The sequence below is a fragment of the Triticum aestivum genome, chromosome 4D, assembly GCF_018294505.1.
Source record: "Triticum aestivum cultivar Chinese Spring chromosome 4D, IWGSC CS RefSeq v2.1, whole genome shotgun sequence".
NCBI classification, from domain to species: Eukaryota; Viridiplantae; Streptophyta; class Magnoliopsida; order Poales; family Poaceae; genus Triticum; species Triticum aestivum.
The window spans coordinates 489,853,710-489,876,520 of record NC_057805.1 but is presented as its reverse complement, the minus strand read 5'-3'; the positions used below and the strand labels follow the sequence as shown (position 1 = coordinate 489,876,520).

The 22,811-nt window shown below is 47.7% G+C and overlaps 1 long non-coding RNA gene and 1 pseudogene across 1 annotated transcript; both read left to right on the top strand.

Annotated features, from left to right (window-relative positions):
* LOC123097131 (uncharacterized) overlaps positions 1-12,604 on the top strand; it is an 88,330-nt pseudogene extending 75,726 nt beyond the window's left edge.
* A 15-nt stretch (positions 12,605-12,619) lies between these two features.
* Positions 12,620-13,282, top strand: LOC123100524 (uncharacterized). Its single transcript, XR_006448419.1, has 2 exons — positions 12,620-12,849; positions 12,969-13,282. It is a non-coding gene; the product is annotated as an uncharacterized lncRNA (long non-coding RNA).
* The last annotated feature ends 9,529 nt before the right edge of the window (positions 13,283-22,811 follow it).

Sequence of the window (22,811 nt, the reverse complement as noted above, 5' to 3'; positions counted from 1 at the left end):
TAAGTTACAAAAACACACTCTGACTAAAGAGCAACCCTCTCACTCGGGGGCTTAGCTGCGATCCCCGTACCTGCCTAAGTTTCAAAAACACTCCGGGTGAAGAGCAACCCTCTCACTCGGGGGCTAAGCTGCGACCCCGTACTCGCCTAAGTTTCAAAAACACTCCGAGTGAAGAGCAACCCTCTCACTCAGGGGCTTAGCTCCGATCCCGTACACACCTAAGTTTGAAAAACACTCTGAGTGAAGAGCAACCCTCTCACTCGGTGGCTTTGCTGCGATCCCGTACTCGCCTAAGTTTCAAAAACATTCCAAGTGAAGAGCAACCCTCTCACTCGGGGGCTTAGCTGCGATCCCGTACTCGCCTAAGTTAAAAAAACACTCTGAGTGAAGAGGAACCCTCTCACTCGGGGGCTTAGCTGCGATCCCGCACTCGCCTAAGTTACAAAACATAGTCCGAGTTAAGAGCAACCCTCTCACTCGGAAGCTTGGCCGCGCACTCTGAGCTGCGCCACAAGTACAACAAATGGTTGCACTCTGAGCTACGCCACAAATACAACGTATGGTTGCACTCTGAGCTGCGCCACAAGTACAACGTCTACTCCGAGTGGAGAGCAATCCTCTCACTCGGGGACTCGGCTGCGATCTTAGATTCGCCTAAGTCAAAAAACCCGAAGGCAATACAGACAAAGCAACTGCATCCGGATAAAGCAACCAAGTTTGGATAAATCCATGAAGGTTCAGAACCACCAGCGGAAGTGCTCGGGCGTCAAGCCTGAAAGAGTTTAATGATTACAAAATCATTCGGCATTCCGAGGCAAATAAAGTTAAGTTATCAAGTTTTTCACTCGGTAGGAGGACTTGCTGGCTCGACGAAACTGTCCAGGTCGATGCCGTCTGCAATGCGAGTAGCTGCATCGATGAAGGTCTCCATGAAGGATTGGAAGTGAAGTTTCTTGGTGTTGGTGACCTCAGAGCCGCCAGCTTCTCTTCTTTGACTTCCTTGCAATGAAAGCGGACAAGTGACAAAGCGGCGTTAGCACCACAGCGGGCAGCTGACTTCTTCCACGCCTGCACTCGGTCCGGAATGCTGTTGAGTCGAGTCATCAGTGACTCAAGGTCGTTCAGGAGCACATCCTCTGGCCATAATTCCTTGTCGATCCGGGACAGCGCGACCTTCAGTCGAGCAATGTAATCCAAGACACTAGCATGGCGAGATTCCAGTCGCAGCACGTTCATTGCAGCATCGTCCTTGACGGGAGAGTTGATAGGGTCCAGACCTGTCTCGATCCGCCCAGTTTCTTCCTCGAAGTTCTGACAGAATTATGCACACACGAAAGGTGTTGAAGTGACAGTAATATAATGGAAAAGTTCTGTGCAGTCAGTCGGATAAAAGAAAAGTACCTTCAAGCATGAGGAACATCTTCTTGGCAAGACCTCCCAGATAAGTTTCCAGTTCATCTCTCTTACGAGTGAGAACATCAACCTTGTCTGCCAAAGCCACCTTCTCATCCTTCAGCTGCACAACTTCCTTCTTCGCTTCATCAACAACAGTTTTCAACTTGGCGTTCTCTTCTTCCAACTTTCCGACTGAAGCCAGCTTCTTGTCAGCAAGTTCAATCTTCTCCCGCTCTGTCTTCTGCGCCGCTGCAAGATCAAGGTCCTTCTGCTCCAGAGCCTGCTTCATTTTGTCTAAAGAAATAACATTCTTCACTACGCACATCTACTCGAGTGGAATCACTCGGTTCAAAGGATGAAAAGGAAAAGATGACAAGGCGAGCAATCGACAAGTTGTACCTCCCATGACAGTTGCCTCATCCTGGGCTTTCTTCAAGTTCTCCTTGGCTAAACTCTAGGTCAAGATTGAGTTGGATCTGCTTCTTCTCCAAATCAGCGAACTTGGTCCCAATCTCACAAGATTTCTGCAATCAACAACAAGACATGTCAGTCGACAGTTACTTCTGAATGGAAAAGCGCAAGAGCAAATTACACAGCAAAAAGAGTTCTAAGACTGCTGCCGAATCAAACATCCAACAGCAGTCTCGGGGACTACACCCAGTGGGTGCTATCAGCGTGCCCCCACTGGTTACTTTTCCCACTTAGCATGGTCAGCCCAGCTCGAGTAAAAAAAGACAGTTCTAAGACCACCGTCGACTGCCAGCAGTCAACAGCGGTCTCAGGGACTACACTCAGTGGGTGCACTTAGCGCACCCCCACTGGACCAAGAATTCACTCAACACGACCTGTCTAATTCGAGTGAAACGAGCTGAATGCAGCTACATGACACACCCACTGGGTGTACAGATGCAGAAACAGATTGACATCTTACGAATAATAAAGCAGCAGTTTTCAGATAGTATATCCTAATAGAACAAAGGTCAAACTGGAAACCAATCGGAAATCAACTTACAATCCCACTTACTCGGACGTTGGCTTGGAGGGCAGAGCTGGTGTCATAGGCAGCCTTCTTGGTGTCATACACCACCTTCAGTCGGTCCATCATTAAGCCTGCTTGGATCATGGCTTCCTTGGCAGCGCCTACTTGGTCCTCCGGGATGTGGTGAGTAGCAAATAGAGGGGTTGGTGGAACAGACGAGGTGACCAGAGGAGCTGAAGCTTGAAGTTGCACAGTTGGAGCAGGGGCTTCAGCAGTCGATGGCGAAGGCTAGTTAGTGGACAAAGGATCAGCAAAAGAGACAGAAGTCTGAACTGGACCACCAAGTTGCTGAACGACTGGTTCTGATGTTGATGTCGAGTGAGACACGTTGCTGGCAGGTAGCTTCTTGCTCAGAGTCCTGCCCCTTCTCCCTGTGTTCCTTTGTGGCACTTCATCATCATCATCATCATCATCTGGAAGTTGAATAATATTTGTTGGCACTGCCAAACACTCGACCCTAAGAGTTCAGTCGACCATCTGACCAGTTGGCAAAGTAAGAGCATGGCTGGGGAGCCGTACCTGCCCGAGAAGTGGCCGCGTCTACAGTTTCCGCATCGTCCTGCTCCTTGTCAATGTCCATGGACGTTCCAGAAGTAGCAGCACTGAAATTTCTCAACTTCACTCGGTCAAACAAGAAAAAGAAGTTCCCGATCAAAACGAAAACAAATTGAAGAGATACTTATGCTGAAGCAACGGGTACAGCCACCTTGATCTTGGGCAGGGCCTTCCGAGGCTTCGGTGGGACAACCTTGGGCTGCTTGGCGGCCTTCTCCGACGCCTCTGGAGTCGAGGTCCGAGTGTGTTTTGCAACCTTCGTACTTGGCGGAACTGCTTGGCCACGCCCACCCACAGGATCCTGTGACTGCTTGGAACGTCGTTCGGAGCGAGGCGGCGAGTCGACTTCCTCACTGCTTCCAGAATCCTCGCTGTCTTCATCACTATCATCATCAGATTGCCAGTCGGCACTTCCGCCATCACTCTCCACTCCTTCATGGTACTACTCCCCGTTTGGCATCGAGTACATCTAGGTATAAATCTGCACGGCATAAATTAACAAGTATCAGTCGGATTCAAGAGCAAATTGCGGATCGAAAGAAGAAAACACTCGGTATATTGAGCCAGACCACTTCTGGCTCGTGGTCGGCGTCGAATGGCAGAATCCTCCTGGACCCCCTGGGGTTATCCTTGTTCCCAGTGATGCTCCGTAGCCACTGAGCCACTGTCTCCTCGGAAACCTCCTCTGGGTGGATCCGAGCGGTGTCTCCGGGGCCCAAGTACATCCACATCGGATGATCGCGAGCTTGGAGAGGCTGGATGCGTCGACTGAGGAACGCTTCCAATAGATCCATGCCAGTCACACCCTCCCGGACTAAGTTAATGACTGCATTGACTAAAAGGGACACCTCGCCTTTCTCTTCTGGGTTCACAACAAGTGAAGAAGGTTGGCGGAGTCTCCCCACAGTGAAGGGGGGAGGCCGGTCGACTGACCAGGAGTCGGGATGTCTTTGCAGTAGAACCAAGTCGACTGCCATCCTCTGACTGACTCGGAAAGGTCATGGGAGGAAATGTACTTCTACCCCTAATTTGAATCCCTAACCCCCCGCACATTTGGACCACGTGTATCTTTTCGTCAGTCGGGTTAGCCTTCTTCACCGACTGAGAACGGCAAGTAAAGATGTGTTTGAATAGACCCCAGTGCGGTTGGCACCCCAAGAAGTTTTCGCACATTGAGATGAACGCAGCGAGATACGAGATTGTGTTGGGAGGGAAATGGTGAATCTGAGCACCGAAAAAGTTCAAGAAACCCCGAACGAACGGATGCGGGGGAAGGGAAAAACCTCGAGCGATGTGGGTGACAAGGAGGACATGCTCACCCTCGTGTGGTTGGGGCTCGGATTCCCCCTCTGGCAACCTCCAAGACCCAGGAACAATCATGCCGTCGGTGGCAAGCCTCTGCAAATCCTCCTGCTTGACGGTGGAGCGGATCCAGTCCCCCTGGATCCAACCAGGTGGCACACCGGACCGCGACGACGTCCCCCGAGCCGTCTTATTGCCCTTCGCTGCCGCCTTCTTTGCGCGCTCCATGGTTGCAGTCTTCTCCTTCACCATGGCGGTAGAGTGCGAGCAGGGCGGGCGGAAGCGTCGAGGGCAGAGGGAAACGAGGAAGAAAGGCAGAGAAGAAGGAGATCGAATGAGGCGCATTGTACGTTGCATCGGCTTCGACGCCTTTTATGAGGTTGCTTCCGAGTGGCTGACCTGTGGGCCCGAGCAATCTTATCATATCCCGCAACAGTCGCTCACCTGATACGTGACGAAAAAGGCGGTGTAGCAATCGAGGCGCCCCTGTCTACTCGCTCCATTTACTGCGTCACGTTCCGTCCCGCGAGCTTCTCCAATTTTTTTAATCCCGTGAGATCCGGGAACCGCAGAGCAACCGATTGCGCAGAAGATTTCACGCTCCGATCCACTCGAAGATTATCGGCATAATTCACTCGACGACCACAGAATCGATCAAGGCGACTGACGCAAGGTTAAAGTTCCAGTATGATTTCCAGACTCCGATGAAATGCCTCCGAGGCATAGAATCGACTCGGAAACAGCTTCAACCTTACTTCACTCGGACCTCAATCCATTCGGGGGCTAATGACGATGACATGTACCTAGGGTAGGGTCATAGGCCTAACCTAGACGCCCTACCCAAGGACACTGCCCTAGAGTCAAAGACATTTGAAGTACAACAGAAGATACCGACTGAAATCACCTTGGAGTACAATCCACTCGACCATCTATTCCACTCCGATACTCCAATTCCACTCGACCAAGAAATAGTCACTGGAAGATATGAAGAATCACTCGGAGTACAGAAGATCTAAAGCCACTCCAGGATGGCAACGGACAGGCGTTCACTCTGTAGTCTTAAAGGCCATTAATAGTCATTTATAGAGGGCGTTACCAGTAATGCCCCTGTCTTAACTAACATTGAACCCTGTGTAACTGAGGGCTAGAGGGGTCTAGCACACTCTATATAAGCCACCCCCTCCTCAGGCACAAGGGTTCGCACCCCCTGTAACTCACACGCATATTACAGTCGACAAGCCTCGGGGCACCGAGAGGTAGGGCTGTTACCTCCTTCGAGAGGGGCCTGAACTCGTAAACTCGCGTGTAATATCTCACTGTAGCTAGGACCTTGCCTCCTCCTACATACCCCCTATTCTTACTGTCAGACCTAGTACCACGATACCTACAACCTTCCTCCATGGATTTGTATGAAGCAATCAAACATTATCCTCTCTGTCATCATTCCTGGTAAAAAAATCTCTAGGGAAAGACATGGATGTTTACATGCAGCTGACCATAGATAATCTTCAAGAGCTTTGAAATGATGGAGTCTGGACTTATGATGCCTCTCGATCTAAGAAGTTTCTCTTACGCGCCGCACTACTATGGACAATAAGTGATTGGCCTGGGCGTGGATCATTGTCTGGAGAAAATATAGCAGTTTGCTCTCATTGTCTATCAGAGACATGCTCTCTTTGGTTAAAGAATGGACTCAAGAAATGCTATATGGGACATCGCAGATTCTTGGAACCTAATCACGAGTTTCGATTTGATGCTGAGTCATTTGATGGTTTTGAGGAACATCGAGAGCCTCCCGTTCCCCTTTCATCACATGACATTTCAATATTGACAAAGGACATGAAAACTACGTATGGGAAACTGCAGCAGAAGAGCAGCAGGAAGCGACACCATAATCAGGTAGATGAGAATGATACAAACGTGCAGCAAGACACTTCAATATTCAAAAAGAGAAGTTGCTTCTTTCAGCTGCCATACTGGGAAACACTTCGATTGCCTCATAATCTGGATCCTATGCACATAGAGAAGAATGTGTTTGAGAATATTTCCCATACCCTTCTGAATGTTAGCAAAAGATCAAAGGATAATCTGAATGCACGTCTTGACCTACAACAATTGAATATATGCCAAGACCAACATCCAGATTTAACTGGGAGTAAACCATACCTACCTCCTGCATTATACTACTTGGATTCACACGGTGCTAAGATGTTTTGCCAGGTTCTAAAGGATGCTAGGTTTCCTAAGGGCTATGCATCCAACTTGCACAACAAAGTGGATATAGTCAGAAAGAGATTAAATGGACTAAAGAGCAATGACTGTCATATTATAATGCGTGATCTGTTGCCCTCAGCCATTAGGAGAACTTTGCCTGAAGATGTTTGTATTCCATTGATGCGTTTGTGAAACTACTTCAAGCAATTATACTCAAAGGTTATCACTGTGAGTGAGATACAAAAGTTGGAGGATGCGATTCCTGAAATCATGTGCCAATTGGAGAAAGTATTTCCTCCTGCCTTTTTTGACATCATGGAACACTTGACCATTCATCTTGCAACTGAAGTACGGATTGCTGGACCGGTGCATTACCGAAGCATGTGGGTTGTTGAGAGGTTTTTGGGCAAGTTGAAGAGTATGATCCATACGCTAAGTCACCCAGAGGGATCAATAGCAGAGGGATATGTTTTGGATGATACTCTTACATTTTGCTCACGATATTTGCATGGTTGTCCAACCATATTCACTCAAACAGGACGACATAATGATTTTATTGGCCCCAATGACTCGACAAACCATCAGCCATACTTGAGAATAGTCGGTCGTCCTTTATTTGGTCCTTGTGTTGAAGAACAAGACTACACGTCATGGATCCAAGCTCAAAGATATGTGTTGGTCAATTACCCCCACATTGCTCCATATGTCCAGTAAGTTTCTCACCACTTGTTCCACACTCTCCATACTCTCTGAACTAGCAGTAACCCTCTCTCATGTTCATGTAGACAACATCATGATATTCTATCAGCGGGTCGATGATAACCCACAAGAATAGGGGATCGCAACAGTTTTCGAGGGTAGGGTATTCAACCCAAATTTATAGATTCGACACAAGGGGAGCCAAAGAATATTCTCATGTATTAGCAGCTGAGTTCTCAATTCAACCACACCTGAAAGACTTAATATCTACAGCAAAGTATTTAGTAGCAAAATAGTATGGAAGTAACGGTAACAGTGGCAAAAGTAACAGTAGCAGTTCTGTAGTAATCGTAACAGTGGCAACGGAAAAGTAACTTAGCCAGGATAAATATGTGAAAAGCTCGTAGGTAATGGATAATTATGTCGGATGACATTCATCATGCAACAGTTATAACTTAGGGTGACACATAACTAGCTCCAATTTATCAATATAATGTAGGCATGTAGTCTGAATATAGTCATACGTGCTTATGGAAAAGAACTTGCATGACATCTTTTGTCCTGCCCTCCCGTGGCAGCGGGGTCCTATTGGAAACTAAGGGATATTAAGGCCTCCTTCTAATAGAGTACCAAATCAAAGCATTAGCACTTAGTGAATACATGAACTCCTCAAACTACGGTCATCACCGGGAGTGGTCCCGACTATTGTCACTCCGGGGTTGCCGGATCATAACACATAATAGGTGACTATAACTTGCAAGATAGGATCAAGAACACAAATATATTCATGAAAACATAATAGGTTCAGATATGAAAATCATGGCACTCGGGCCCTAGTGACAAGCATTAAGCAAAGCAAAGTCATAGCAACACCAACCTTAGAACATAGTGGACTAGGGATCAAACACTAACAAAACTAACTCGACTACGTGGTAAATCTCATCCAACCCATCATTATCAAGCAAGCCTACAATGGGATTACTCACGCACGGCGGTGAGCATCATGAAATTGGTGATGGTGGATGGTTGATGATGACGATGGTGACAGATTCCCCTCTCCGGAGCCCCGAATGGACTCCAGATCTGCCCTCCCGAGAAAGAACAAGGCTTAGCGGCGGCTCCGTATCGTAAAACACGATGAATCCTTCTCTCTGATTTTTTTCTCCACGAACGTGAATATATGGAGTTGGAGTTGAGGTCGGTGGAGGTCCAGGGGGGCCACAAGGTCGGGTGGCGCGCCCTAGGGGGTGGGCGCGCCCTAGGGGGTGGGCGCACCCCCACCCTTGTGGCCAGGCTATGGGCCCCCTTCACTTGATTCTTTCGCAAATATATTGTATTAATTCCAAAACCTATCTCTGTGAAGTTTCAGGTCATTCCGATAACTTTTTATTCTGCACAAAAATAACACCATGGCAATTCTGCTGAAAACAGCGTCAGTCCGGGTTAGATCCATTCAAATCATGCAAGTTAGAGTCCAAAACAAGGGCAAAATAGTTCGGAAAAGTAGATACGATGGAGACGTATCAGTCGACGCAAAAGAATACGTGATGTAGAACGCTCCCATCACAGTAGTTTCCACACTTGGTTTGCTGACCATGTAAGTGTCTATGATCTCACGCTAAAATTCTTAAAGCGCTTCATGTGGAGATATTGCATTGACTATGTTATGTCTCTAGGTTCAATCATTGATTTCCAATAATGTTAAGATCCCTGAAGAAGTTAAAGTCTTAGCACAAAAGCCATATCGGATGGTGAAAAAGTACAATGCTTACTCTTTAGATGGATGCACTTTCCACACAAGGGGATATGGTGACGGAAAAGAAGCACAATGTGATGGAGTATCTATGATTGCAAAGACATCTAGTTTCTCAAGTGCTAAAGATAAGAATCCAGCATTAGGAGATATTGTTTATTATTGCCGAATCACTGAAATAGTTGAGATGAATTATTCAAACAAAGGTAGCGTGGATTTTTTCAAGTGTGATTGGGTTGACAGTGTTCGCCCTGATGCTGGGGTTCGAAAGGACCCATATGGAATAATTGAGGTGAATTTTAACCATTTGCTAAGCAGTGGCAGCGACATGTTTGATGAGCCATTTATCCTCGTAACTCATGCCACGCAAGTATATTATGTACAAGATTCTATAGAGAAGGAATGGTACATTGTGGTTCATCCACCTACAAGAGACTTCTTTGATATGGATGCTAGAATTGATGGGCATGAAGAATATTAGGCTAGGATTAGGTGAGAGCTATTGATTGTTTTTGAACTAAATTTCAAGTGTCGTTGATTGTTTTTCTCTTAGTTTTGATATTGTCTTTTCTAACTGAGTTTCAAATTGTACATGCCAGGAAATATGATGACTTCGGGATCAAGATCTGATGCATTCAATCAGTCCCATGTGTTTGACCATGAACGAAGATTGAATGAGCTGAATTATAGAGTCGGAGAAGTTAATCTACCACAAATGGAATGCATCAATGTTACCAAACAAATTAAAATAGAAGCTTCAAACAGGGATAATTAAAACACTTCACTATGGTAAGCTCTTAAAATACTTGGTGAGCTCTTGTTTTTATTACTTCTGATGGTCTTGAGGAGCTCAACATGGATAACTTTGAACACTTGTTTTTATTACTCATCTTGTTTTCTTGTATTGATTTTGAAGAATTCCAGAGCTGAAGAAGATGTTGACTTAAGGAGCCATGAGGGAAGTGGTGAGCAAACTGAATCAGAAGATGGAGAAGATGGCGCTGAACATGGTGATGAAACTGAATAGGAAGATGAAGAAGGTGATTCTGGACAAGAAGATGAACATGAACAAGAAGAGGAAGTTCGACAAGAACAGGAGCAAACACATGGTTAGTTCTGAGGGCATAAAAGAATTTACATGTGCTTGTTTTGCATGGGCCTAATGGTAGTTCCTATCTGTTCATATACCAGAAGTTGTAGAGAAGACTAGAAGAGGACCTACTCACATGAGGCGCTTCTGGAAAGAACATGATGTTGATAACAAGATCAATTTGAAGTTCAACAGATTTGGTCAGCCATGTGGTTTGAAGACATGCAAGCTGACAAATTTTATTGGAACCCTAGTGAAAGGAAAAGAAATGTCCTTAGCTGCTCAAAACTGGAGCAAAGCACCAAAGTTAGAGAAAGAAAAGTTGTGGGATTCTGTCCAGGTATGTCAACGCAATCTAAGATATATATCTGCATCTACAAACAAGTCATTTTCTTCTTCAACGAACAAGTTGTCACAACTGTATTTTATAATAGGCTTTTGTCAACATTGATGAGTCATACAAAAGATGGGTGTTGAGATCAGCCAGTAAAAAATGGAAAGACTTCAAGGTTGTTTTAAAGAGGAAATACTACAAAGTTGATTTGTCACGGGCACGGAATATTCTTAATGGTTGTGATAATAGAATCCCAATTGGACAGTGGGAGTGGCTAGTAAAACACTTGAGAACAGAGAAAGCTAAGGTGAGTACTCAATGGTGTAGTTTTGTATCCTATGCTAAATATGTATTCCACATATAAGCTTGTTATGAGTTTCTTCATCATATTTGTGTGTCTAGGAAAAATTTGAGAGAAACAAAGCCACTCGGGCATCGCAACTCGAGGGATGCAACGGGACCCACACGGCTGGGTCACGAAGTTTTGCAGTTGTCCTTGATCAAATGGTAATACGTATTCCTTGTTTTATTTTACCCCATAATATTCATTTGTCATGTTCTTTGTGTCAACGGGACCCACACCGCTATGTCGAGGAAGGCTGACCTTACTTATTCTGCCTCTCATATGTACACAGCTGAATTGTGGACAGATTTGTTGTCTAGATCTGTTGCCTTGGTGTCTTTGTCCTTTTTTTGGGTCTCATATGATTAAATGTATTATTAACTCGTGTAACTAGTGTATCCACATTTCATCTCTGCTTCAGGAGATGGTAGAGGGTAGGGAAATTGGGTGTGCCAAGCTTTACATGGTTACGCATACGAAAAACAATGGATATCCAGTCAACCAACAAAGCGGAGTAAAAATGGTGTGTAGTTCACTTCATAGTGCTCTGTTCTATTATATTCCTAGTTAGCTTTCACTTGATACTGCTTTGTTCAGTGCTTCATAAAATTCATGCTTGCAACCATACTGTTATATGAACCTTTCAGGATGACATTAAAAAAAGGATTCGGGAAGATCCTTCTTTGATTGGTGAGGAGGCCCGTGATGTTGATCTTTATTCATCAATTTTCCCAAAAGAAAAGAAAGGAAGGCCAAGTGGCCTTGGTCTATTAGTAGGTGGAGTCGCTTCGGAGCGCCTTGCTCAAGTTGAAGTTGAACTACATGCTGCTAAACAAGAGAACATGGAGCTTCGGCATGTGGTGCATACTCTGGTGGCAAATCAAACTTCAATAATGGCCAAGAGTAAGAGAATGGAAGAATAGTACAATGAGCTTAAAAGTTTGATCATAGCTTCTAGGGGGTCTGTTGAAATGGGAGGAATTCCAGAAAAGGAGCTTCCAAATAAAGATCCTTCTAAGGTGATTCTTGTTTTCATCTCTTAAATTTAGTCACATTATTTGAGCATTTACTACTAGCTAAATATGAGTTTCCACATACTAGGACTTGGAAACCATGAATGACGAAGAACAAGCAACTTCACTTTCATATACTACCAAGGCATCCGAGATAATGGCTGCTCCAAGGCATCCAGATAAGGTGAAGGCATCCCAACTAGAATAAAAGAAAACAGAATCAGCACTACCAAGTCTTGCGCCTGTGCCGAAAACCAAAGAAGACAAAGACAACTAAACATAAGAAACCAGGAATATTTCAAACACCGCTCCAAAAGGGCCAAAGGTGATTTTTCTATATGTGTCTCAACTTATTAACCAACTAGCAAATTAGAAGGGTTACTTAGTACTATTGCAACTTATAGGACGGATTAGAAGATACCATAAAGTGTGGCATGGAAGTTAGTTTGACGTCGCCAAACAGTGCAAGTGTGGTGGCAATGGGAACCATTCAGAAAACTGATAGAAAAGCTAAAGCTATTGATGGCCAACCACTAGCTGATTGTGTTGAAGTTCTTGTCAACATCGTGCTCAAAAAAACAACTGAGCTGCCTAGTGCACAAGGGAAAATAAACAAGCTAGGAGATGCCCAAGCTAGGTGTATTCCCTGGCCATGCAAAAATGTATGATACATGACACTTTGCTAACTCATTTGCCCTGTTCTTGTATATGCAACTATTCTGAACTCTTTTTTATGCAGATTATGCAAACAGACCGTACTACCGTGCTGCACTCTAAGGTACTATCATAGCTCATAGTTGTTGTTTTGTGCTCATATTATGTATAACTATACATGATTTTTGTTTTTACCCAATTGTAGGTTTCTAGTGTTTGTAGTCAGATGTCTTTCAACAATAGCGAGAATGTGGATCACAACAAAACAACTACTGGAACTCAGGTGACCAACCATGAGACTGGTTGCAGTACTTCAGAAGGTGCAGTGAGTAATACACTGAAGAGAAAGAAGGTTTCTGAAACAACAAGAATGAAAAAAGCTACTCAAGCAATCTCTGCTACAACCGGAAACAACATACTTAGGAATTCGGGCAGGGAAACATGAAAGATGGTCATAGGTGAGTTGTACATGCCTTTTCCTGTAGTGAATTAGAGCATGAGGTTTCCTGGCCCTTTTTCTTGCATGCATGTCTCTGTAACCCTGTTACAGTGCTGAGAACATTCTTTGCTCTTGTAGAAGCCTAGAAATGCTGGTACACTGCTCAAGGTTGAAGTTGAAGGTGACACATCGCTGATTTGGCTTGCCCTTGTGTGTGCCCGTCTAAGATTGGCTTGCTCTTATGCTGGTACACTGCTGATTGGATTGCTCTTGCATCAAGCTGGAACACTTGTTCGTATTGTTGTCACAACATTAGGAAGTGACCTGTGTGTTTCTGATTGATACTTTGATATTGTTTCTGAATTTGTGAAGATGTTCTGATGGTGATGCTTTGCATTATTCGCATGCACGATGATACTTCTAGCCGATGCAAGCTTCTCAATCTTTTTTTCTATTGTATGTGTGTTTTACAGAGCTAGATGCAAATTATTGAGCTTGCTGTAACAGTGGTTTTATCATATTCTTATTATGCATATGTAAAGTTTGTGGCATTCTTATGTGCCCTGGAAACATTTTGGAGGCAATACAAAAGACGCCACATAATGGTTTTGAGGCATTCTTTAGAAAGCCACAAAAATGTCTTGAAGGCAGTATGAGAGATGCCAGGCATAATTTTTAGAGGCATTATGAGAAATGCTATAAATAGTCTTTGGAGGCATTCAGAAAAAAGGCCTTCAATTGAGCTTGTTGGCGTTCTGGAAAAATGCCTGCGTTTAATCTTTTTGAGGCGTCGTGAAAAAATGCCTCAAATTGAGCTTGATGGCGTTTTAAACATGTCTCTGTGTTGACCTTTGGAGGCGTTCTGAAAAAATGCCTTAAAAGACCTTTCCCTTCGTGACCATCTCTAGCATATTTCGAAAATGCCTTCTTTTCTCTAAGCTGGCATTATAGGGCCTTTTTGAGGCATTTTAAAGTGCCTGCAATTGACGTACGTGTTGTAGTGGAGGGCCCAAAGAAATCGACGCTCGGCTCGCGAGGTAGAAGAAACCTGGAGGAGAATACACACGCGCCCGCGGCCCTGGCCTTGCTCGTGGCGGCACACACTGGCGTCCGAATCTCCGTGGAGTCGCCGGTGAAATTATCATACGTGCGTGCTTCCCGACGCAAGGAGACGTGCGGGCATCAGGGGTAGGTTGAATGAACCTGCAACGCCCGTCCATTCCATCCATCCGCGTAGTCACCACGTGCGGCATCGCGTCCTCGATAGTCAGTGGTATCCTTGGGCGCCGCCCATGTCACGGTGTCACCACGTGCACGGCAACGGCGATCGCTCCCATTTTCGGCCCCCCACGCAGGCTGCGGTGGTTTCTTGCGGAACTGGAACTACATCGATCGGTCCATGCCTGAACGCACATCGGTTCTTCAGACTGGTCTGACAAGCCAGGCGATTATCGCATAGAGTAAGGATTTAACAGCAAAGAAGCTCGTTCAAGTCGACCTTCTCATTGACGCTACCTGCGTACGTACACTTGGAGCACCTCTGGACTCACAATCTAAATTTGGCCCATAGTTAAACTGTTTAAGCTTCCCACTTTGCATTTTTTTTTTGTTGATCACCGCGACAGCATGAGCCTGGTACAACAGAAGCACCTTCTCTTACGCAGAAGAGAGTCGGCCGGACGGGAGGTCGACCAGGGCTTTCCCCCATTCCAAGCCATTCCCCACCACCTGGGACACAGCTAGAAAAAAAGCTTGATGAGGTCATATCCATGACAACGGGTCATCTTCTATAAATCAACAATGATTAATACTAAGTTAAGGAAGGATTTAGTAATTTCATTGGGGTCAATTGACCCCAATGCTTACATGCCAGCTCCGTCCCTGCTCACCATGCCCACAGGACGACCGGATCCGCGGCCTGCGATGACAGATGACGCCGAGAAGAAACGCCATGATCCAGATCTGGCGTACCTGCCGGGGCAGAGCCGCCGGTGCCCGTGCTCATCTGCGCCCAAACGAGTTGCGGCGATTCACATACGCCTACCGCCGACATCGGCACTATCCGGAATGGCCCAGCCGGCCGTCGAAACCTCCTCTGTCCCAATGGGGTCGGACGGCGTAATCCGCGTTGGCGCTCGGATGAAAGGGGTGCGGGGTTTCGGGCGCGGCGGGGAAGACAGCTGCTCGAGCATGTCCGCACCTCCGTGCGACGACGCCGCCGCCTCCCTCTCGCTACCGGCATCGCCGCATCTTTCGGACAACGTGCTCCGCCTTGCAAGATGCAGCCGAGGAAGGGACGCCGACAGACGAAGTGGACTACGTCTCTGTCGCGGCGGTCGGGGACGGGCTAGACGACATCTATGGCGGCGGGTCGGGGTCAGTGGTGAGGATGGTGAGCAAGGGTGGCGGACGGCGAGGGCTCGTGCGCGGGAAAGGTTGGAGGGCGGCTGGAGGAGGAGGACTGGTTTGGAGGTTTTGATACAATTTGCAGTGGGATCGGGTTGTCGGGCTGACATGGCGGGCGCGCCCGTGCGCCCACATATTCTCTTCATATTTGGACTGGATATAGGGGATGCCGGTAAGCTCGGACATTTGAGCCCCGTTTAAGGAGCTCATCTGGGCCAAAATTTCGTGACCGGTCGTTGACCGGGCAGCCCATCCAGACGTATGAGGCGGGTTAACCGGGCAGCCCATTCGGATGTATGAGACGGGTCTGAAGCGCCTATAGATGCATGGAGCCAAAACGCAAAGTTTTCATCTAGTCCCATCATCCTAATAGTACGTACTGTTTATCACGGTGCGGCGCGGCGCGGCGCAGATAAGATCCCTGACCTTTTTGCCCTAAACATGACGGTCATTTTGCGTTTTTGGTTGTCCCACGCGGCGCCCCGGCGGACTGCCCTGCCCACGGTGATCCATCCAACTGCAAACGCAGATCCCCGCGGCGCCGAGAAAAGAAAACACAGACGAGACGCATGGAACCATATGCCGGTGGGGATCACGCACGCGAGGGCCCGAACAGATCGACGTAGGCGTCGCAGGTCGGCTCGCCAAGCAAGCAGCAGGATTTACCCGAGGTAGAAACTACCTGGAGTAGAATACACGAACGCCCGAATCTCCGTGGAGTCGCCGGTGCAATTATCATACTGTACTACGTGCGTGCTTCCCGAGGCAAGGAAGGCCTGTTTGGATACTACTGAGTCAGAGGTTAGAGTTAGATTCTAACCCTGAATCAATCATGAACTAACTCTAACCAAATAGGTGTTTGGATGACAGGGTTAGATGGAGCGCGGATATGGCGATGCGTCTTAACGGGCAGTGCGAGATGGAGGGAGGGAGAGGACAAGAAGCTTCGAGAAAGTGAGGAGGGATCTGCTGCGGGAAGAGCGAGAGAAAAAGGTGTTTTTTAATGGTCCCGAGAAGAACTAAGCCAAATAAGCACCTTTTGGGTGGGTTAGATTTCTTTTAAGAACAAAACACAGAGCGGCCCACGGTGCATGATCAGGTATGGGTGGCGGCCATGGCCCCGGCCCTGGATCGAGCAGCTGGCGCGCCTGCCAGTGCCGTTCACTTTGTCTACCGCACGGCCCTACTCGCTCTGAACACTCTTTTGTTAGTTCCAGTTCGCGCCATGTTTAAAAGCAGTCGGCTTTCGCGCCTAAGCCGGCCCCCGTGCGCCTGAAAAGTTGCCATTCTCGGGCTTATTTTGGTGCTACTTCCACCGGCGATGCATGCATGCTAGCCATGCATACCGTAGGGCCGCCCACAGGTCGGGAAAAACGAAAAAGTGTCAGCCTATGCGGGTTTTGTAGTCTACGATCCGTCCTGGTTAATTAGCCCCCCTCATATTTAGTGTCATATTTTGAGATTTTAACTAATAAATTATTGGTTATACATAATAAAAGTAATATTATCAAAAACCATATTCAAATACGAAATCAAGAATATATAACTTTTCGTGACATGCATTAACATTTTCATAATTAAATCTAGTCAAACTTTGACATAAAATACGAAAGGGATCAATAAACCATGACGGACATAGATTACAAAACTCGCATATCCAGCAACCAACCAGATAGCAGCCTCCCCGCGGCTGGATGGAACGTTAATAATCAAGATGTGACATCTCTTAAAAAAAATAAGATGTGGCATCGTCCCGGGTGTAGATAGAGCGCAGCGTGAACCCAGTTGATGTACTCTTTTTTTTTGCGATTAAACCCCAGATATATTAGCAGCACACAACGCTACAAACCCCAAAGAAACCAAAAAATACAATCTGGTCCTTGGAGGCCCAACCCACTTCAACCACTAGCGCAGAACGAGGATGCGCCGCCGCACTCCCTCCGCCGCTCCCTCCTGGAGCCGGCGATGTCAACGAAGACTCAGGCAGGAACCACGCAGACGGGAAGTCATCGATCTCGGACTGCGTACCAGCACGACCGAGGACAAGAGGGGCAGAGCATCGCCGAGTCAAAGCCGTCACCTTTATCGCCTGCCAGCGAGAGAGAAGATCGGAAGCACCTCCTGCACACCTTAGAAGCCCCACGCCGCCGACGGAGGAGACAGCGGCCCGTCGACGCCTGGGCCCAAGGACTGGATCCCCACATCACGCGGCCGTCCGCGTCGCCAAGACGACCACGCAAGGAACCGAAGCCACCATCTTCTCGATGCCGCCAGAAGCACCGCTAAGGTGGGGGGAGACGAGACACCTTTATTCGTCGGAGCTGCGCCGCTACCACCACCGAAGCGACGCCGCCGTGAAACCCTATCCTAACCCTATCTACAACACCAAAACGAACAATCAGGGCCCCCCACCCTCGCACCGCCGGAGCGGACAGAGGGGGAGGGAGCCCATAGCCCCACCGGCAAAGATGGGGGGAACTGGATCCGCACCTGTAGTGTAGTGGAAATGCGATGCTCATGATAAAATGGCGCCCTTGGGCATGACCAGTGTCACAGCCGACCAGTGCCAGTTAGGGTTTTCTCCCGATCTAAATTCCCACCTTCAGCACCATCCACATCGAGGACCGGCAAGACTTGCGGCCCAGATCCGTACGAGGGAGCACACCGAGCGGGGAGGAGTGAAGACACCCGATCCAGATCAGGCACCGCCGAGCAGCTGCCGATCTACCACACAGCTGCAGAGCCAGGTGCATGCTTCAGATAACGGCCGCCCCCGATCCATGTTACATTGAGCACCGGGTGCAACTAGATGCCCGCCACCACCTTCCTCGGCTGCAACTCGGGCATGCCCGATGGCAACCTCTGGTGACGACAGGGAAGGAAAGGGGATGGGGGAGGCTAGGCGGCGGCTGTGTGAGGATCACCTCTGGTGGCGGCGGCAGCTCCACTGTTTACTCGTGTGTTGGTACGTGGTGCCAGGCTATGCCGGATGTCGGTTTATATCTAAAAATGATAGCTCGCACGGTGAAGCTCGGTTCAACGTAGCTAGCGGCAAGGTTCTCGATTCGAACAGTTACACGATCGGACCATCGACACCGTCCAACGACGTTACAAGCCTTGTGCCCACCTAGCAAATCACAGTAACTTGGCAGCCTATCTCAATAACACTTCGGCACTTCGCTATCGTCGTCGTTCGCCACCGTCGCACCTCGAGCCTCTGTGGTTTGTGTCACCACGATCCACGAAGACATTTAAAGTGTAGACACCCATGAAACACACCGCCAAGCCCAGCCTGATGTTGTTATCATTTGTGGGTCGAATGGGGGGCTGGGGGTGGGTGCGGGGCAGGTCCGGGGTGAAAACGATGTGCCTGGGCTATGCTGGGAGCCAGCTATGGCAATGTCGAAATGGTGAACACTTATTCGTGTCAAAAGAAAAAAAAACAACCTCTTCTAAGCCATTCCCTTTGCCTGCAATTTTTGTTCTCTTCGACCAAATACCAATTATAGTGTTTGGTTGGATGTGTTCTTACACAAAGAAAAAAAATCTCCTTTAAAAAAAATGAGACCAACCCAAGGGCTAACCCTCGTTGACATTTTTTTATAGAAGAAACTCCGCGAGCACCGCGTGTCCGAGCCGGGACTTGAACTCGGGTGGGCTGGCAGCAACCCCAGCTGCGCAGCCAACGGGTCGACGCCACGCCCTCAAACTTTCTCCTTTTGAAGCTATGAGCACTTGATAGTGAACCGTTGGTTTCGAGTTTAATCAAAAGAGTAAAGAAAAGCTGAAGCGAAAGGCTGAGCAAATCAAAGCTCCCGCATGCTATGGAAACGCGGACGAAACAAAACACAGAGCGGCCCACGGTGCATGATCAGGCATGGGTGGCGGCCCTAGCCCTGGCCCTGGATCGTGCTGCTGGCGCTCCTGCCTGCCACTGCTGTTGACATTGTCCACTGCCCGGCCCTAGTGTTTTCTGGACACTCCTTTGTTAGGTTCTGCTCGTGCCATGTTTAAAAGTGGTAATCTTTCGCGTCTAAGCCGGTCCCCCGTGCGCGTGAAAAGTTGCCCTTCTCGGCCCTATTTTGGTGGCAGCATTTGACTTCCACCGTTGATGCACGCATGCATGTCAGCATGGGTTGTGTTCTACAGTGGTTGGCCTCTTCGTCTTGGGGGAAACTGCAGGCTGTGTACATGGAATCCCATGCATGCATTTGCGTAGGCAGGCAGCAACCAGCTCAAGTGGCATCCTTTGCCGTCGTAGATCACAACGGTAATGTGCAGGCCAGTTGAAATAGAACAGTGGACATAGCATCGCGAAGCATAGTCGAGTGCCTTCTGGGATAAATACACACACAGGCCACATCAGTGCTTCTGTGCTTGGGACATGTTGCACCATGGGACGCAGCATGCATCATGCATGCATGCATGCATGATGACTGTTCATGATGAGCACGAGCTATTCAGGCAGGTGCGGAGAAATCGTAGAACGCTGCCGGTGTAAAATTTATTTACGCAAGGCGGGGCAGTAGGAGTCAAAAGCACTGCTGCTGCTGCTGCTCGAGTAGAGAAACTCGAGGCAGAGAATCTTCTGCTGCATATTCGGGTCTCCCCTCGGCTCGAACCGCGCAAAGCCCACCCCTTCCCGCCAAAAACTTGGCGCCATGGCTCCGAACAGTCATCCATTCGAATCCATGCATGGCTCTCGGCCGTACGTAGTGGAGTAGCTGCAGCAGCGTTGTGCTCCTACAGAGCAGAACCGGTAGGAAAAAGACAAGTAAATACATACAGACAGTGGCCTGATCAGTAAGTATTCAGTGCTACTAGTATAGCTTTCTGGCTAGGCTGTACGTGCCCTACCATGCACAAATCCACCTCTCTTTCCGGAAAATAGTTACTGCTGTGGGCGTCTAGCGCCTAGAAAGAGCACTGCACACGCTGCACGCTGGAGACGGTACAAACAGAAAATTTTAACACCGAGAGACGTACGCACATACGCGTGCTGAGTTGAACTGGCGCCGTCCCCTACATCCAGACAAGACACCGTGGATCCGGCCGGGCCCACTATTTCAATTCAAGTAATCAAGTTCTGGTCTTGGGGAGTACGTAGTACATGTCTTTCCCCGTACTCGACCGGCGAGCGACACGGCCATTATTTCAATCAAAAGGACACGCTCGCTTCTCCCAGAAAGATGTGTTCAGTTCAATTCGACGCAAAAAAAAAAAGTTCAATTCGACGCAGGCGATCCTCACCGCATCGAGCTTGTCAGGGTACCTGCCTGAAGATGACAGGAGTAATTGGTAGGAGTGCTAGGAATTGTGAACGGAGAAGATCATACGATACGGCGCTTGAGCTGACTCATGTTCCCAAATTCAATCTTAGTGCTTGTTTGTTTGTTTGTTTGTTTGTTTCCGCATTTGCCTTACTTTCCTCTACCAGTGTTGTGCTCACCGCTGCTGTAAAGTGTAGGGTACAGTGAATATTAGAGAGACCGCACAAGTGTGGCAGTACATGTCGTGGGGTATCCCAGTTGAAGGATGAGTTGTTGGCGCTCGATCGGTCAGAGAACCACCCTCTGCACTTGTGTAGCGATATGGAAATGGAATGGAAGAAGAGTGGCCGTGGGGATCTGTGGCTGATTAGAGTAGAGCAATGAAAACCAGCACTTGATTAGTTCTAATCTGTGGAGTAAGTAAACTAATGGCATGCACATGCACGTACGGTGTGTGTGTGTGCTGTGTGCACCGCCCTGCAGCGCGCGCACGTGCATGCGCAACAGGAGCTGGTTAACGGTTTTCACCTACCGTGCACATGCATTGCATACAAAATGCGAAAGTTGCTCTAGGTTTGTCGATCGTGTCGTGTGCCCACCACGTACTGTTGCCCCGACCAGTGGGCAGTGGCCACACGCACGCATACGATCGAGCATATGTCCCCGTGGCCGTGGCCCGTGGGGATCGCGTGCTCGAGGACCAGCCAAACCAGCCGGCGTCGCATGCAGCTTGGGCCAGAGCCACGCTGCAAGATCTACCCGAGTTAGAAATGTATGAGCATAACTGGTTAGATGCCAAAAGTTGGCATTGGCATGCCAATATTTGGCAAATGCCAAATGTTGGCTAGTGATTGGTTGGCTGCCAACTTTTTTTTCAATCTCACAAAAAATTGCCAAATACTGGCAACTTTTGATTTTGCTAAATGTTGGCTTGCCAAATATTGGCAATGCTGAATGTTGGCATCAAACCAATTGTGCTCTATGTCCACGTCCGGGCCCTGGCTTGGTTTGTGGTGGCCCTGCATCTGCATGGCTGGTGGCCGATTCTCCGTGGAGTAGCCGGGCATCTATCATCGAGCCGCGCACGCTTCCCGACGCAAGCAAGGAGACGTGCGTGCCTCAGGAGTTGAATGAACCTTACCTGCCCCGCCCGACCACGTGCGGCATCTTCGTCAGGGCCGGGCATCCAATGAACGGCAATCGTGTCTGGCGGATGTACGTGCACACACGCTCTCGTGGATTTGCGCAAGCCATCCTTTTAGCTGTGTATTATTGTTTTCTTCTTTTTCATTTTACACACATGAGGCGTGCACGGTTTTTTCAGTGTCAAGTCTAGAACGTGCAGTATCTAACTTTTCACAAGGGCTAATTAAGCGAGGATATGATGTTCAATGTCCACTAGTGTTAGTTAACGTACGTGCGCATGCACTTGCATCCCGTGAACAAATCAATTTTAATTTTCAATAATGAGGAGAAGGGTAAATCTAAACTATATAATTTGCACGATACTTTAAATATTTGGAGTTGACTCATTTATAAGCATCACAATCATCTTTCTTCTACTCGCAAAAAAAACATCTTTCTTCTTCTTACTATTGTACACATATTCACAGACAAAAGGAAAAAGATATATTTTTTAAGGTAGAATGAATTGAAGGCATTTGTATCCAAAAAGAAGAAACCAAATGAAGAAGAAAAAAAAATTAAATAGACAAAAGGTAACTATACTTGCACACATATTGCATACAATTTGCACTATCCACAAATTATCCGTAATATGCCAGAACAATCATATAGCAGTGTAACTTTCGGACAACAATATGATTTGCACACTAATTACATTGAATTTGCTTCTATACATCATGGTGTACTCAATATTCAAATAGTAAAACAACAATGTTGGAGATTAATCGACTCTCGACACAACGAAAATAAACTGGATCCCAGGTTGGTGGTGTTGTGTACCCAGTTCATTACACACGCGCGCGCGCGCACACACACACCAACACCACCAATGATTAGGCCGACACATTTGGACGTGGTAACAAGGTAGAGGAAGAAAAGCACAACCTAAGAGGGAGAGGGAAGAATAAGCATGTAGCTGGATGAAGATGACACTAATGCAGAATCAGCCTTTAGTCCCGGTTCGTAAGGGCCTTTAGTGCCGGTTCACCAACCGGCACTATAGGGTGGGGACTAAAGCCCCCCTAGTCCCGGTTCGTCACGGCCCGGGATCAATGGAGGTGAGCTCGAGTAAGACGGGAAGAAAACAGAGAGGAGGGAAAAAACAGAGAGCTTCGGCTCG